We start from the raw sequence: 15749 nt of genomic DNA, 5'->3' as shown, positions 1-15749 counted from the left end.
GTAATAATAATAATAGAGAAAGTGGATTGTGAACAGAATAAACAACGTGATTACTTGAGGATTTAGTAGCCAACTACATTTTTTTTCCTCATTCTTAAAATTTATTTATATTCTTCCTTATTGCATAACCTAAATGTATGATTTAGATATTACAATTAATATATACATTTTTATTTATTATTCAAAATTTAACTTATGAGTATGATTTAGATTTTTTTGGTCAAAAAGTATGATTTAGATTTAAGCATTAATGTGATTTATTATCAAACCAAATATAATCTATTACACGATAAACAATATGATTGAAGTAATAATAATAGAGAAAGTGGATTGTGAACAGAATAAACAACGTGATTACTTGAGGATTTATTAGCCAACTACATTTTTTTCCTCATTCTTAAAATTTATTTATATTCTTCCTTATTGTGTAACCTAAATGTATTATTTGAATACATGTATAAGAAAGACGATGAGATTTTATTAATTGAATACACACATAATTGGGTAATCTTATTGCTTGAGATTTGTCTAATGATGTTTTCCTTTTAAACATCCATTCAGCCCCCCAAAAAAAAAGTTATTCTTTAAAAAAATGCGATAGGTACTCCTTGAATAGTTTTCGTTTTTATCGTTCGATATAGTATCCGTTTTCAACATTATCAGTTTTCCTTGATTTCAAACTTTTAATCTAAATCGAGGTAATAGATACAAGTATTTCATAAATAAAATTGAGAGAGCTATTACAATGGTACGACAAAAATAGCTTTCTGGGGATGAAATTATAGAGACGGCACAATACTTTGTAGCAAAATTAAAGCCAAGGCAACGGAATTGAGTTCGTTGCCATAAGCTCAATCTACGACCATAAAGCAATATACTAAACCATTTTTTTTCTCTCAAAAGGACCACGTTTATTGAAGCTTAACTCATGAAATAGGTTGGCCTTCGTCATTGTGGGCTTTGGCATTAAATTCTTATCTTCTTCTTCTTCTTTTTTCATATGGAATGTTTCAAATATTTTGCTCAACTAAGTGTCATATAAACCATAGAGTGACCAATTGGCCTCCAAAGTTACTCTGCAAAGGATTAATTGTGATTTAAATAGAATATCTTTTACATCCTGATTAAATACTAACTACTCAGTTAACTTCTTCAAATGTGAGATTTTTGTCCCACATTAGAGTTTCTCTTCTCCTTAGTGTAGATTATAACCCAACGAAGTCCTAGGATTGGTCAACATCTACATCAGGTGTTTCGTCCATTAGATTTATATAATATAAAGATGGACGAAATTCTAACTAAAAAAGTGAATTAAATCATTATACCATTATCACGATCGCGTGCTCTCTCTCTATCATAAATAGGACTTCTTCTTCTTCTTTTTTAAAGAAAAAAGAAAAAGCATGCCAGATCTAGGCCTAGAAGCCCGAACCTATGTTTGGAGGTTGAACTCGAGACCTCAATGCCTGCAGTTGCAGTTGAGACCCAAGTTCTCAAGCCAAGGACCAGAAGATTAGGATTTGCAGCCCAAGTGCTTGGCCCTTAGGGTATTGTGCTGCCCTCCCATGGGCCAAGGTTTGGGCATTGAGATTCTAAGTCTAGAGGTCCTTAGGTCGTATGCTGATCTTAAACATTTTTTCATGATTTGTTTAATATCTAAAAATGAAAAAGAAATGATTTGTAGTTTGATTAAAAAAGCAATAGGAAAGAATTGTATTACTTTCTCTTAAATTTAAGTTTCTCAAATCACATTTTTCAACATCATCCAATTGTCGAGAAAAGAAAGTAACTAACGATTATATTTTTTTCGTTTATATTTTCTTTTCTAGATAGATAATTGAATGTAAATGATACTTGTAGCCGTCAACAAATTTGGGCATCGACGAAGAATCTATTTGTTTTATAATAAAAGCTAGCTGCGTTAAATTTACATGAGAGGATTCTTTTCCAAACAAAAGTCTATGCTTTTTTTTTTCAAGAAAGTAAATTTTGACGAAGATCTCTTGAATGTTAATTTAAATGCATATACTTAATGCATTATAAATTCTTTATACATGTAGTGTATTCGATGCAAATAACCATGTTGTAGACTGAATCTCTATTAGAAATATTTGTCTGTGATGATTTTATACTTTTATCTGTACAACCATTGGTAAAGTTATTATTTACTTAATGAGTTCAATGTAAATGGTAATTAATAGAGAAGTCTCTTATTTTTTCAACGAAAATTTAAAAGAAAAAAAATTAACAAGGTTATAAATACTACACTATCAAATAATATCTCAAGTAATAAGTAGTAAATTAAAAAAAAAAAATATCGACTCTATCATGCCCGACATATATTATGTAGTGGAGAGAGAAAATCATAAACACATATATGTATATTGTAAAGAGAAAAATTGACTTTTTCCCTTTCAATAACATGCAAAATAGATTGATGCGAAACAATATATCGAAATTGTTTAAAAATAGAGTTGACCATACTATGCACAATATGTTAAGTGATTTAGAATTAATCTATAAATTATTAACATGAATCGATACTATAATGCAGAGAGTAAAATTACTTCGAGCTCATTTAACACAACATGAGGCAAAATACAAGATTAGAGTTAACATTACATAAGTGATTATGTTTGCTTAAAATAACCAAACAATCGTGTCAATTTATGGACAAATGATAGCCCATAACAAATTCAATTTTAGTGAAAAATGACGAATGTGAAATTGGAATAAGTGTATCACAAGTGTTAAAATTAATCAAAATGGGGAAATCAAGTTCCTACTTTATAGTCCAATTTGGCTAAAGAAAAAGCTTACGTGCTTTTTTTATTACTTTCTTGAGACACAAGGCACCAATGTGGTGCCCATCAAGCACTACACTATGAATATAAATTGAGTTTTTATATTAAAAAAGCAAAAGTGGGTATAATTTTAAAAAGAAAAAAAGAAAGAGAGAGAGAGAGAGATAAGAAAATTTTATTGTTCATCTTCTTCATCAAGCTTACATCACTTGAATGGGATTATGTTTATTGTCCATCTTCTTCATCAAGCTTGGCTATGGCCTCTCGATCGGTTCGAAGAAATGAAACCGGATGTGTCACGAATTTCATTTGTTTAATAAGATTTCTTTTAGTATATGGTTGAAACGGAGTTGCATAGGTCGATAACTTCTTAAGGATGATAATATGCTGCATAAGCGGTGAAGAAGGCCTTAATCACGTAAAACAAAGAGAGTGAAAACTCGGTGACCATTTTCAAGTTTGACGAAACTCAAGCAGGGAATTAGCCTAACAAAACTACCACCGTTTTCTTTACAGGTAAATCATTGTTGAATCGAAAGTTTGACAAGAAGTCGAACACATAAAACGACATCTCTTTTACTCCTTTTCTTCCCCTTCCTAATGTCTCAATAGTTTTTTAAACCTATTGCAATTTCCCTTTTTTTTTTTTTTTCAAATAAATCATAAATCTTAAACCTATTGCAATTTTTTTCAAATAAATTTTTTTTTTTTGCCAATTCGATTTTAAACCTTTTGCAATTGTATAAATTTAGTTTATCCGACCAATTTTTTGGCAAGTCGCACTAACATCTCAGCGCTAGCTAGTTGGCCAACCGATGATGGCAATTTATTATTATTTTTTTTTCAATTTTTTAATTCTTTTTTTTTCTTTTTTTCTCTTTTTCGTTTTCTTCTTCTCTCCCCCATAGTGGCTTACTAGTCCTCACTAGCCACTAGGCGAGGGCCGTGAAGCCCTCACCGACAATTAGTGGCCTTCGCTTAACCTCGCTGTGGGCAATGCGGCCTTGCCCAAATTTGGGTAAAGCCACCTTGCTCACGGCTCCCATGCCTCTTCCAAATTTGGCGAGGCTAGGCAAGGGTTGCTAGTCATCAGTGAGCCTCACCAGAGCCTCACCAGAGCCTCACTGGCTACTATGAGGGAAGAGAATAAGGCCCCATTTGGTTCGGCTTTAGGCAAATGTTATTGGGAAAATGCAAAAACCTTTGAGCTAAAGGGTTTTGTGAAAATGCAAATAGCATTTGGTAAATTGTAATTTAAAATTTTTATATTTTTTTAATCCGGCAATCGGATAGCCTTGCTCGAGGTCATTGGACCTCAAGCGACACCTGGGCTCGTGACCCAAGTGGCCGTTTGGGTTGGCAACCTCAAGCGGTGGTCACCTGGGTTTGTGTGACCTAGGTGACAGTCGCTTGTTGCCGCCAAACCTCAGGCGACGCCTAGGTTGTGAACCTCAAGCGGCGACACGTGACCTAGGCAATGGTCGCCTGGTCGCGAACCCTAGGCGTCGTTGCTTGGGTCGAGCAAACCCAGGTGTTGCCTGAGGTCTAGCAACCTCAAGCCACCGTTGCTTGGGTCGTGCGAACCTAGGCGACCACCGCCTAAGGTGGCTGGACCTTAGGCAATGATTGGGTCGTGCAACCCAGGCAACGCCTGAGGTCGCATGACCTCAGATGGCGGTTGTCGGGTGGCCACAACCCCCAGGCAACGGTCTCCGCGGTCGGGCGACACCTCAGGTGACAATCGCCGGTGCGGACAACTTCTTGGCCGGCAATCGTCGGCCTCTGTTCGTTTCTCCGAAGAAGATGAACGGTATCGTGGGATCTGCATTCCAAAGATGCAACTTCCCAAAATACCTCTGGAGCTACTTTGAGCTAAAGGCCCTTAGAGCCATTTGGAGATACAATTGCATCTTGCCAAAGTCATCAAAAAATTGAACCAAGCGTGTTTGTATTTGGCCAAACCCCCCTTAGAGCCCAAAAGGGCCTTCCAAATGACGAACCAAATGGGGCCTAAGAAAAGTAGGAAGAAAATAAAAGAAAAGAAAAAGAAATAAAAAATAAAAATAAAAATTCGAAAGAATAAAATATTATTCATAGCCACGTCAATGTCAATCGGCCAGTGTCCATGTCGGTATCGACCAACCAAAATTAATTGAATGGACTGAATTGGCGCAATTACAAAAGGTTTAAGATTGAATTGACAAAAAAATTTGGTTTAGGACTAATTCAAAAAAATTGCAATAAGTTTAGAACTTTTTGATACTTTTCTTTTAAAAAATTGGCCATATTTTTTTTTTTGGTTAATACCCTGAAAAATCTCAAATTGGTACACTTGTAACAAATTTACCATAAACTATTTTCTTTACCATGAAAAAAACCCCAAAATCTGGTATATTTATGACAAATTTACCCCCAAACTAATTTATTCAACCGCAAAAAAAACCCCAAACTAGTATTTTGTGACAAATATGCCATCTACTAAATTGAATTAATACCACAAAAAAATCACAAAAATTGTAAACTATGACAAACAGAGCGTAAAATCCTAAATTGATATACCAGTTAACTGTCACGTGTCATTTAACTTAATAATTTGATAGTAAAATTTAACGAAAATTAACAGAGGGTAAATTTGTCACAAGTATACCAATTTAGGTTAAATTTGTCAAAGATATACCAGTTTGGGGTTTTTGGTGATCAAAGAAATAGTTTTAGGTAAATTTGTCACAAGTGTACAAGTTTAGGGCTTTTCAGGGTATTAACCTTTTTTTTTTGTATAATAATAAAACAGTTCACCATGTTAGTTAGTTGATACATGAACTTGTTCAACCGGAAAAAAAATAAAAAACACTTTAAGTTGCTTATTTATTTGAGAGAGAGAGAGAGAGAGAGAGAGAGAGAGAGAGAGAGAGAGAGAGAGAGAGAGTTACATCCAAGTGACATGGCTAACCGTCTTGTTATTGGCGTCGGTGAAATTGTAGCCGCAATCAACGTGGCTAAGAGTGTCTTTGAGCGGTAAGTTGTCACTCCATTGACCCTCTTTACTGCATGGATCCACACTGAAATTCCAGTCCGTTTTCCCTAGGGCCGCTGCTATTTCTTTCAACGCATCCACTGAAAGAGAAAGCCGACGAGTCAAAGGAACAACCATATCTCATGTAGAAAAAGCACAAGCGATGTCAAATTTGCATGTACTTGAGGTTGAACATTTGTATAGCGTCTTTCTTTACCGTGAAAGGAAGCACAAACAAATGTGCGAGCCAAAAACAGAAGAAGGAAAAAGAACATTACGATGAAAGCAATACAAGATCGGTGGGTTTCTTTTCTTTTCTTTTTTTTCCCCTCACCTTCGTCGTTAGGCATAAGAGTGGTGGTGGCAGCAGCTAAGTAAGTAGCGCTGAGAAGGACGAGCACAGAGAAGAGAGATCGAGCCGAGAAGAGAATCATCATCATTTCAATCTCGAGCTCAACCCAGAGAGAGAGAGAGAGAGAGAGAGAGAGAGAGAGAGAGAGTTCTCAACGCTCTTTAACGGGAGTTTGGTAAAGAAAACTTGGCCGAGAGAGAGAGAGAGAGAGAGAGAGAGAGAGAGAGAGAAAAACTTGGCCAAGAGAGAGAGAGAGAGATGATTGTTAAGCGAGTGCTCTTAGCTTCATGTATTTATGTGCGAAATGTTGGGAGAGCGGACAAAGACTTTTCGCTCTTGTACTTCTACATGGGAGAGCGGGGAGTGATGTGTGAAAGCAAGAGATAAATGTAGGGATATTCCATCTAGAATGGAGTAGTAAATCTCTGTCCAACTCTTCTTGCATAATTTTTTTCTTCCACTTACAATTGCCTTTTCCATTGCTCTGAGTTTGCTATGACAACGTCTCAGATTTAGGTTATTATACAGTTTATCGATGGTGGAGTCCAAATTCTGCCATTCTTAGAAACTTCATTAGCTCTTTAAGTAGTTTGGAAATTAGTTTGGAAATTAAGTAGATTCACTTTCGTCGGATAAATCTTTTATCTCCTCTTTCTTTTTACTTCAATTGTAACAAATTATTTTTTTCAGGGGTATCACCGTGCAGACCTGATTATTGAGGCCGATGAAACACTTTGCAAATCATACAAATCGATTAAGTCCAATTCTTTGACCCTAATTCATATTGAATATAAATAATAGAAAATGTTGTCTTATCAAAGTGTTACAATATATATCATAGATGTCGAGTTTGGAATCAAACATCTATGAATGGATGTCGTGACCTAACCTCCGGTAAACCACCTAGAGTTTGGCTAATGGATTACTAAGTCTAAACTTAGGTCGGGCTCTCCCAAACTCATATCAATTCGCGACTTAGCTTCAAGTATTTAGCATGCAAAAGATTATTATCTAAGAGTTGCCACGAATCTATTCTATGGTGGGTTGATTAAAAACCCAAGTAAAGTAACAGGAGATTTACTTTACTCCTGCGAACTAGAGATTGTGATTTTAGGGACTTGATTACGCTAAATTTTTCTGAAATATACCTTTTCTTTTTTATCTCAAAAAAATATTTTGTAGGCAGCTTGAATTGATTTTAATTTGCCTTCCTAACATGTGAGGTGATTATACGGATGCACAAACCACCAATTTAACACTCAAGAAAGCAATAAATAAGTTACGGGACTTACCTTGTAAGAAAACATTTGCAATGTTATGTTAGAATTCATATCAACAACTCTATATATGATTTCTAATTAACACGCAGTCACTCAATTTTTTTAGAATTTTCTCTTATTTAATGAAATCTAAGCTATATGTCATGCAATTTAACTAAATGGCCTAATTCTAATGACTGGCAATTTCTAATTAAATTGACCTAGCAACAATTACTAAAAGACATGCATTTCATTAACTTAATTATATATTACATGCACATGCTATTTTTGTGTTTTTTTAATAAAAATTCGTAATAAAAATTACTAACAATAAAAATCTAACTAAAGTAAGATATTATATATTTTAATATAGGAAATAAACTAATCTGAATCATATCTTAACTTAGAAATTTATCTCGACATGCAGTTTAATTCCAAGATATTTTTTAACCTAGATATCATATAAACATGCATTCTTATTAGGGGTGAGCATCGGTCTAGTGTCAACCCTAGACCGACCCCCGGATTGACCCAACCCTGCCGGTCCTAATTCGATTCCTAGGAAGAGTGGGTCGATCATTGGTTCTAGAATTCCTGGACTAGCACTTTGCAAGTCGGTCCTCAATCCTGAGAGTTCCGGGTCAGTCCAACCCGAACCAACCCTGACTAAATATATATATATATATAATATTATTTATAATTTTTTTATATAGAGAAAACCTTAAAGCGTTAACAATATTAAATAGCTTTTAGTGAGTAATTCAAGTAATTTTATATTATTCTTTAATAAATTAGGTTTTTAATGTCTTTTATGATGTCAATAGTCATAATTTACAAAGGAGGAAAATGTTTTTGTGAGGAGTCCTCACGGCGTCCAAAAAGGCACTTTATGGCATCCTCCTCTAATATTCGTTATTTTATGTCTTATTTGTCTTCTTAGTCTTCAATTTGCTAAAATTAAAAAAAAAAAACTTCTCCGTTCGCTACTCGACACTCGCCTCGCTCGCTTTGGGTCACTCGTGCCTTTCGCCGCTCGATGCTTGCTTGGCTTATTGCTCCCCGCCCGACATTCGATGCTCATTCTGTTCAACGCTCACCCCCAGTTGACCCTCACCGCTTGTCTTTCTTAGCTGACCTTACTTATCATCGAACCCATTGGCTCGGTATGGTTCTCAATTGCTCTTTCAAGCAGTACAAAAAAATAAAATAAAAAATTAATGGTTAGTATTGAGTTGACCTTGAAACTGGACCGAATCCACTAGGTCAATCCAATTCTCAATCACTTTTTTAAGGAGTACAAAAATGAAATGAAAAATTATCAGTTGGTCCCAGGTTGACCTTGGAACTGGACCGAACCCATTGGGTCGGTCTGGTCCTCGGTCCCAAACTCAATAGGGTCGGTCCTCAGTCCCAAAAATTGAGAACCAGCACTGTGTGGGTTAATCCTAAGGTTAGGGGGTGGATCGGCCCAACCCGGACCATGCTCACCCCTAATTCTAATATAATAGGAAATATATCTAACTATTATATCATGCAATTCTATCTAGGAAATCGATTCTAATTTACATGATATGCAAATGTAATATTTTTTGTATTTTTGGGATAAATAAAACAATTAAAGTAAGATAAGCACCAAATCACTCAAGATCATATATCATCCAATCAATGCAAATAAGGAAATAATACCCAACCAACTTGAAATTTCGAGAATAAAATCGATCAGTTGATCTTAAGCCTTAAAGATCAAAATATCAATATAAATATTAGAATCAATTTTTTTTTTCTTTTTGTCAAAGATTATATGCAGTTGCGAGTCAGGAAATAAATCTTGATTGGGAGATATGTCTATCACACATAAATATGCATGTGAGATATTAATAGACATATATTAGATAATAAAATATCTAAATCAAATTTAGATAAGATAATTATTTAATTTTGCAAGTAATATTCCCAAATTTGAACTTAACGGAATCAGCTCAATGGATGACTGGTAATAGCCCATGGGTGAAGCTCGGCATGGTGGTGCTCCTTGGTAAAGGTTGGGCTCACGGTCAACAAACCTGCAAAAATAAGAACTTCGTAGAATTGACTCGGTTCAGATATGAACAAGAACAGCAGTTATTGTTGGAAGGTGGGCGGTTCACAGTTGAGGTGCAGGAACGAGTTATTGTCGGAAGGTGGGCGGTTCACAGTTGAAGTTGCTGAACAAACTTTGAATGCAGCGTCGAGATTGGCTTCAGGTGGGGCTAAAGTAATGACATGGCAAGGACAATCTCTGACATGTTGGGAAATTGGTGGGTGCTGGTGCTTCGTTGGTCGTCTGGGCTGGGTCTTCGGAATAAGTGAGCTTGATGGCAAAAGGTGCACAATGCCATGATGTGAAGACCACGTGCGATTGCCAGAGGAACTCCACGATTTTCCCTCTAACTCACAATGGGACCACCTAAGAAGACAAACCCATCGTCTCCCTTTTCTCTCTTCTGGCAGAATGTTAATCTCTGTGTGTCTCTATATTATGAGCTCCGAGAAAAAATTAGCCAACCCCCGTTTTTTGTCTGTTTTTTGTCTGCTTATATAGACGTAACAATTTTAGCACCGAAGAAAGGGGCGAGATTTTATTTCATCTTGAGGACGTCCCATTATATGTGGCTTGATTTCGTCCATGGCCAGGCCGTGATTCTTTTGATTTTCCAATCTAACAAAAAAATCTCTTGCAAATATAGATGACTAGTCTTTTTCTTTCATCATTTCTAATCGAGGCCATGACAAATTCTCCATATATATGAGATTTTAATGGAATAATTGTCCGTTTCAATAAAGTGAAATAGATGTGACTATGATCTTTCTCATCTTTTGAGTGAAGAGTAAAATCCTAAAAGCTACTCAATTGGTTGGAAGATTGAGTCTGAAATTTCAAGAAAGAAATTATCGGAGGAAAAATTGAAGATCGAAAAGAAAATTGAAAGGGAAAGAGAAAAGAAAAGAATAAAATAAGAGTATTAGGTTATTTTATTTCTTTTCTCTCCCTCTCTCTCTTCTTTCTCTCTCTCTCCTCCCCTCCTCCTCGTGCGAGAAACCCCCGCCCCTCCACCCCCACCGAACTTGCCGTTTCCCACTTTACCTTCTCTCTCTCTTCTTTTTTTTTTGACCAGTCATAGATCCGCACCGCCCGCGCACGCCGTGCATCCACCGTTCGCCTCCCGTGCGCCGCCTGCACCTGCCGTCCCTCTCCCGCGCGACGGCTCGGTCGGCGCCTCTTCCAGAGCCTCCCGGCGTCCCCCTCACCCTCCGTCGGCCCCGCCTCGCTGTTTTTTTCCGTTTCGTGTCGTCCCTGTAGGATTGATACGTTTTGCGCGTGATTCCGGTAAGTAATCTCACTAATCCTTGATTAGTTTGCTAATTATGCTTAAGGATTGTTTAGTTTTAATTAATTAGGTTTAGGTGGTTAGATTAGAATAGATTAGCGATTATTAGTTAATTGTGATGTAAATTAGACAAATTGATTGTGCAATTAGCAAGTAGACGCGGTCTACTATTTATTGAAAACATCTCAGGAATTTTCCCGACCCTTAGTGGGCTTCAATTAGGCTTTTCAGGCCTAAGTGGAATTTTTAGTATTTAAATATTATTTTTCGGAATTAAATTAAATATTTATTTATTTTCTGAAAATTCAATTGGCATGGCTAGTGACCGGAATATTATACTGATGATCGTGGTGAAGTCTGTTTATTTAATTGGGCTTTATTTTGAGCTAAATTGAATTTTTAATATTAATTATTTAATTTTGAAATTAATTAATTATTTATTTATTTCCGAAAATTCAACTGGGATGGCCCGTGACCGGAAATTTATGTTGGTGATCGTGGTGCAGTTCATTTATTTAATTGGGCCTTATTTTTTTGATTATCGTGGCACAATCCGTTTATTTATTGGAGCTTTGAATTGTGCCAAATTGATTTAATTGTGGATATTTAGGATATGTTCCTAAATTGATTATTTGGGTAAATTGAGTACGAATTAAGGTTGTGGATAATTACTTTAGAAATGGGATGAATCATCATGAAAGGCACGTGGCTCGGTGAATAGTACATCATCTCGGAGAATGCACGTGGCTCGGTGATTTGGTATCTCGGAGAATGCATGTGGCTCGATTCGCCTTGGAGAATGCACGGGGCTTGATGATTAGATATGTCACCTCGGAGAATGCACAAGTATATCGCCTTAGAGAATGCATGTGGCTCGGTGACTAGATGTATATATCACCTCGGAGAATGTACATGGCTCGATGACGAAGTATGTCGCCTTGGAGAATGCATGTGGCTCGGTGATTGGTTCTATCAGTTAGGACTGAATAGCAATATATTATCAGCTTTGGGTGAGCATATGGTATACTATATCGGCCGGGCGATATGATGTCAGGTAGCTATGCCATCTATTTATTAGCTTTGGGTGAATAGTCCTAATTTGATAGGATTTCATAGATAGTATTGAATATCATTACGTGATGTCATGTATCGACTAGGTCGGTTGATCATTACTTTGATATGATGCTGTGAATTGATTGATTGGATGGAAATGACCATGAGTGGTCTCGTTGGTATATAATCGACTAGGTCGATTTGATCGATGCTTCGATCTGTGATATGATTACTTGGGTGCCTATTGTGAATTGTACTGACTTGCAGGTGGGATATGAGGCCAAGGTAAGTCCTCTGACCTGTGCGTGTTTAGGTAGCCTATAGTATAATGGTTTACTAATCGGGCCTTAGTGAGGTAGAACTCGCTGAGACGTAGTCTCATTCCGGTTTGGGGAAAACATTTCAAGACCCCGATGAGAAGCTGAAGAGGAGGAGTCTGAGAAGGAGAACTCGGAGGTGAAACCTGAGGAGAAGGATTTTTGGAAGAAGAAGATAATACCGAGAGAGATCTTGAGTACGACCTCGATGGATTGAGATTCCATCTTCTTTTGTGAACTCCAATTGATGTGAATAGTTATGAAGTTCTCTGGTTTGTGTTTTGTATAAAAATTTGGTTATAAGTTTCAATATGAAAAATATGGCCTTGCTTTTCTATCCCATCATATTTATTGTCTGGGGATTATAACTGCTTCCGCATGTGCTTAATAAAAGAAAGGGTCGGCGATTATAGTCCTGGGATATCGCATTATAAAATCGACCAAGTGAGAAGGATGCGTGCGTGCCCGAGGATCGGGGCGTGACAATAAACCCTACTGCTCATGATCTTTTCAATTTCAGAACAATCCACATGCATAGCATGCAATTAATTTTAGAGCCATTCAATCAAATTTTTCAATTGCCGGTTCAATGCGAAGGCAATAAACTAATTAAATATATGCTCCTAAAATTATATGCTATGCAATTTAATTCTATTATTTTTGTTTAGGGATTAAAAATTAATCCCTAATTTTGTATGAAATAAATGAATGATCGGGTCGCCAAAATTTAGATGTCAACAACGGAATAATAATATCTTAAGATTTTTTAGGACAATAACTAAATTGTACAATCGTGGAAATTGAAATATTTAGCATCATAGTCTATTCCATTCATTAATGGGTGCTTGTACATTAGCATATCTAAGTCTCTATCAATGTTGACAAGTGTTTCACCCATTCAACATGAAATTATTCAAAATAGATTTGTCCAAGTCAACCATGCAACGTTCATTCTTGAGTTGCTTCTACAAGCTCTTTAACTTGGTCCAGAGATAACAACACTTAATTAATATCAGAACAATTAATATATTTAGATCAGACACATGTGGAGATGCATGTGTCCATGCGCGACTTTCTTGCTTTGGCTTCTAAAAAGTCTAATAATTTTTAAACTCAAATATTTCAAAAATTATAGAAAGTAGGGGCAAATGTCAAGTGCTTATAATTTTTTATTTATAAAAAAAGCCAAATTATGCGCGTAACTAGAGACGTAACGAAACTTTCAACTGTTTACATAGCCATTGTCGAAAAAGGCTGAAATTTTCCAATCACATTACGAGTCATGGAGTCGTCGATGGAGCATGTTCTAGATTTGGTCGAATTTGGAACCAGCGCGAGGTGGGTTTTGTACTTTCACCGCAGATACTACTCTTTGCCTTGGCCTAACGTGGCGTCTTTTGTCTCCATTCCACGTAATAAATGCAAAACCAACCGCAGAAAAAACCACGGCACGTGAAATAAAGTTCTGACTTTGACCAAATAACAATGTTAGCACGGACTATGTCATGCACAAGACTTAAGCCAAACGTCGTTTTCCAGGCATGTCTAATCAGATTAATGTCAAGTTATTAGCGGTGTTTTAATCTTTTCAAGAACACAATTTAGGAGAGCTTTGAAAATTCCAAATTAACTTTAAAGGATGAATTCTCAGGATGTTATCTTGCCGCTTACTTGGAGTCTTTTCTAGACTACGAGAAAACCATGTAGATTGGGACAATTTTCAAGCCTATTTGGGACGTCTAATAATCGTCCCAGAGTAACTAGGGGCAATTTGTTAAATGTGCCGTGTGTGTCGGGTTTACATCGTCCCGGTATTCCTTTGGCTGGGTCCACCTCTTGTGAGGCCCTGCTAACATAAAATAAAATAAAAGCAAAACAAAAGAGAAAAGTCAAATACAAAAAAATAAGAAAAAGAAATAGTGAGTGGCTGCTTTGTGCAAGAGACCAGAGGAGAGAGGAGCAAAAAGTGAGCCCCACTCACCCAAGAGCACCATAGGAAGGGGGAGAAAGAAGAAGAAGAGGGCTGCAACTTTATTGTCCCCGTTCGAAGGTTAAACGTGGATGGAATCGACTTAAATTTGAGTATATTATTCATGAGACCGAAAACTATGAGTTGATGGTTTTTGTTTGTCGAGAACCACATTCAAATTCTCCTATTGTGATTAGGGTTTTCTAATCTCGTTTATGTTTATCTACTTTGTGATGAGGAAATGAACTTGTATTATTGATGTTTATCCTCTAGTATGTGACTAGAGAATAGTACTCTGTGTATTCTATTATTCTTATTGATTAGTAGAAATTTTTGTATAGTTCATGATTTTTCCCACATTGGGTTTCCATGTTAAATCTTTGGTGTTATTGTTGACTTTATTTCCTTGTCGATGTGGCGCTATATTGCTTATTTAAAGGTTATATTAGCTGGTTGTTGTTGGGGTTAAGATTGTTGGAGAAAACTTCCTTGAGTATTTTGAAGTTGACAAAACGTTTCCATCAATCTAGTCCGAAGACTTGAGACTCTTCCATCAAAGTCCGAAGACCGGGCTGGACTCAAGACTCAAGACTCAAAGTCTATCCTCATTGACAGTTTCTAAAACGTCGAACGAAGTATTTCGTTAAGGATTTGATTATGTCGTCCAAATAAGATCTCTTGGCTAGATATAGCATGTCGGAATCCATTACTCAAATCAAGATTGATTCAGGGATTTTGGAACCGTTGATTGGCAAAGTATACTTGGAAGGTTCTACTTATGGAAACCTAGATCCTGATTATATGGGCGAGCAGTATTGATGGGTTATCGTCATATTCCTTAAATAATTAAAAAATCTTCCTAATTAATTCTGTCCAATGGGTAGATTGGAAGAATTCCTTTGGTAAGTGCCAACGAGTGTGATGGCATAAAGGAGTATATAAGGAAAACGTTCCAGTTGTTCAAGGGAGTGCGCGATAGAAGAATTCCAAAATCTGAAACTCCTTGTTCTTAGTCAATTAAACTGTTGAGCGAAACCTTATACGCAAAATAGAGTTTATATCTTTGAGAGACCTTAAAGAAGTGTAGCAGAGTCTCTACACTGTGGAATCATGGAAGAGCTTTACTGTAACAACTCTTTTGTTCATAGTGAAATCCAGTCGGTGGGCTGTCAATGCGGAAGAGTGGACGTAGGCTTGGATTAAGTCGAACTACTATAAACTTTGTGTTCATATTCTCTTCCCTACGCTCTTTTACTTTGATCGTAACTCGATTTGTTTACAAGAGTCTAATTTCCTTTTCATAATCTATTGCCGATTTAAGTTGCACACTTCACTTCGGGAAATTTATTTTTACACCAATTCACCCCCCTCTAGGTGCTCATACTAGCTTTCACAAAGTTGATTTTGGTCAGTTTAGCTTTAGGAGAGAAATTGATCCTGGATTGTATTTGATTCATGGTGAATTGTTATCTTGAGTTCTCCCAAACAAAGTGGTATCAGAGCTAGAGTTGAGATTCTAGTTATTCATGGAGGAAATTAGCGGTATAATGTTAAAGTAAATGCCTTGAATTACTCTATTTGGAAGCCTTGGATGGATGATATGTTATATTGCAA

Source organism: Eucalyptus grandis, chromosome 6, assembly GCF_016545825.1.
Source record: "Eucalyptus grandis isolate ANBG69807.140 chromosome 6, ASM1654582v1, whole genome shotgun sequence".
Taxonomy (NCBI): domain Eukaryota; kingdom Viridiplantae; phylum Streptophyta; class Magnoliopsida; order Myrtales; family Myrtaceae; genus Eucalyptus; species Eucalyptus grandis.
Note: the sequence above shows the minus strand (reverse complement) of the source record.